The sequence below is a fragment of the Molossus molossus genome, unplaced genomic scaffold (assembly GCF_014108415.1).
Source record: "Molossus molossus isolate mMolMol1 unplaced genomic scaffold, mMolMol1.p scaffold_m16_p_20, whole genome shotgun sequence".
NCBI classification, from domain to species: domain Eukaryota; kingdom Metazoa; phylum Chordata; class Mammalia; order Chiroptera; family Molossidae; genus Molossus; species Molossus molossus.
Genome location: NW_023425356.1, coordinates 32,624,931 through 32,628,118, shown reverse-complemented (window position 1 = coordinate 32,628,118; position 3,188 = coordinate 32,624,931). Strand labels below are relative to the sequence as shown.

The 3,188-nt window shown below is 44.8% G+C and overlaps 1 pseudogene; it reads right to left on the bottom strand.

Moving 5' to 3' along the window:
• Positions 1–1,120: 1,120 nt before the first annotated feature.
• LOC118637736 lies at positions 1,121–2,739 on the bottom strand (annotated as a pseudogene).
• Positions 2,740–3,188: the final 449 nt, after the last annotated feature.

The following is a 3,188-nucleotide window of genomic DNA, read 5'->3' as shown; positions in this document are numbered from 1 at the left end:
CATGGCATCTCTTCCTACTGTTGGTGTGAGGATACTAAGGCCCAGGGGGCAACATGAAGATCAAGGTGAGTTAGTGGCAGAATGGAAATTTTAACCTAGGTCTCCTCTCTTTTTTTTTAGTTGATTTTATTTACAGCTTATTTTTTTTGTTTGTTTGTTTTTTACATTTCAGAGCATTATACAATTACATTTTCCATTATCTGACCTGCAAACAGACACCTGAAACGGAAATATTTTTTAAAATTAGGTATATCCAAAATGCAACAATCACACATATGACAATTAATTTCACAAAGCATAATTCATCAGGGCGTATCCTAAGAATTTAGAAACAGCCAGTCATGAGAAATCTGACCAAATTTAGCAACAACTATTCATATATCCAAAGACAAACATACCTATCTGAACTCCCAAACCAGAAGTTTGAACGTTTTTGTTAAATCCCCATTGAACAAAGGAGAGAGTGATGACTCAAAACTAACCAGCTTTGACAGTCTTAATCCCAAACACTGGGCTATTTTCCCAGTCAAAATTGAATAGCAAGCATCTCAGTTTGTCAAACACTTAAGTATCAAGCTCTTGCATCTTTATGCACATAGAAAGGTTGTGTGTTCATTAATTAAAAAACAAGTAGTCATTAAATATCCACACTATTCCCCCAGCTCACCAGCCCTTACTGCAATCCCAAATAGGCAGCCTGTATCACATAGTGACAGGCTATATTAAATTTATATAGAGTATGTATGTGTATACATACACATACGTATATATATACACACACATACACACAAGTACTAGGTATAAATGGCAATTAATAGTCCCTGCAAAAATTCATTTTCAGTTGAGGCTATGACTCCTATGCCTTGGGATGGTTTTAGACTTCAAAACTGAAAAATACTGCTAAAATCTCACTTCCTTAGACAAAATTTGACTGCTTGTTCAGTTTAGTTTGTGTCTAAAAATGGCTATAAGGTAAGTTTTTACTTTAAAAAAGCAGCCAACTGAATGCAATTTCTCTCTCCAATTTGGCCAGGCTATTTCGTAGAAGTTAACTTTTTCCTAGCTACACTAGAAAATCTGTGATGCCTATTGTGGTTCCTGCCTACCTTACTGTCCACACTTACATTTCAAATTGTGTCAACAGCGCCCATACTTTGGGGGTCAGCTGCTTGGCAGCCTTAGCTGCCTCTGTGATGGCCTTGTGACACAGGCCCTTTCTCTTCTTATTAAAGCATGACGGGAAGTTTTCTAAAACGGGGGACAGTTGTGAATGAGCAAGAAAAGATGTTGTTGGAGACCTGAACCATGAAATACGGGCCCCCTGTTGAACTAAGAGGCCATAATCTTTCCAGCTCACAGTTATAGTAAGAATACGGGCTGGCCACCAAGGGAAGCCATATATCTTGGCCCAAACAATGTCCCCTACACATATGGTCCCGCCATCTGGTGTGACGCATTTAGAAACATTTCTGGAAAAGACTTTGATTTTCAAGGAATTACTGAAGAGGAGGATGTGGAGGTGGTGGAAGGTGCATGCATACTGCCTGGAGGAAAATCGAAGCTTTCAGAAGAACTCCACTCAGAGTTGGAAGATTTCAAATCATCTGTGCTGTCAATGCTACACACTGAAGCACTAGAAGAGTCAGATTTCTTTTGATTTAGGGTCATGTAAACAGAGATGTTGCTTTTGCTGCCTTTTGCCCAATGTCTGTGGTTCATCCTGCCCACCAGGCACAAGTACTTCATTTGTGTCCTGAACCTCCCTGCCGGCCTCTTCAGGACCTTTTGAGGGACTCTGACTTTCTGAAGGGGCTTCACCTGCTGAGCAGGTAGAAGTGCAATGAGATTGGGCCTTGGGTGCCAGCTTGCCACTTTGCACTTTCTCAAGTCCTGTCTTCAGAGAAGAGTCATCTTCTTCATTCCTGCACCGTTGTGGTTTTAAACGAACCCCGGGTGGAAGGGAAGCTGAGCTAGGATTCTGATAGTGAAATGGACTTTTAAATGTGCATTTTTGGACGCAGGAGTTTCCCTTTGCTTCTTTTGTGCCTTTTCTTTGGCAATTTTCAACACTTCCCCAAGCTTTTGCATGATCCGTGTTCTTACTCTGGAACACTTTTTTAGTACTTAACTGAGCTTTTGATGTATTCGCCTGAGCAGAAACTTTGACTACTCAGCCTCTGCTGTGAGCAATATTTGGAACCTTAACCACAGCACCTCGTCTCTGGCTTTCATTTTGGGGTTTTCCATCCACTTTATGGTCAGTTTTCAGCTTTTTGTCCACAGTAGTTATGCTTTCATTTCCCCATTTTTTAATCTTCATATTTAGAAGAGTCACTTGCATGACTACTACCTTTTCTAATGTCCTTTTTTTCAACAACAACACTGTTCTTACACTTGTCATGCCGGACTTGCCTGGGCCGTAGTTTAATAGCATTCATTATTGAAGTAGGTTTTTCCCTGTACATTTTTCATTTGGGTTGCTTAACTTTCCAAGGAGGTGGTTGAGGTGTTGACTGGTTACACCTGTCCCTGGTAAACAAAGGGGGAGGGCAAGGTGCTCCCTTCGCGGAAGAGTGGTGTGGTTTGGAAGTCCACAGGCTTTCGGCCCAGCTTGGCTGGGTGGCGGGACAGAGAAGGTCTCGGGAACAGCACCGTTCACTTCACACTAGACTCTGGCCCTTCTTGGAATGGATTCCTTTGGAATTGCATGGCTTCGGGCTTATCCCTCCACTCCCTTTTTGGGAAGTACTGTCACAGGGATCCCACGGGGCCCAACTGCTTCGCCAGAATGGCTGTATCATTTTCCCACCAAAAGTAAGGCTATTGCACCATAGGCTTCATGGTCTAGGTTGTGGGCTGGATTCAGGTCAGGTGCACACAGGAGGCCGCTGGTCCATGTTTCTCCCTCCCCCGTCTTCTCTTTTGGACAGACCCACACGAGGACCCGGAAAAGAGCTTCTCCCCAGGGCAGAACGACAGGTCGAGCGTCCTCAGTGATGGGGCCCAGCATGACCCCGCCTCGGAGCCGGGATGCGCTACGACACGACGACACGACGGAGTCCCCGCGCCTGGCTGCTCGGTGGCGGGGAAGGTGGGAGTCTGGCCCTCCTGAGTGCGGCTGCCCGGCTCCACGTCCCGGGCCGCCAGCAGCTTCTCCTCGGCCCCCAGTTCTGGCCCCGCCGCCTTTG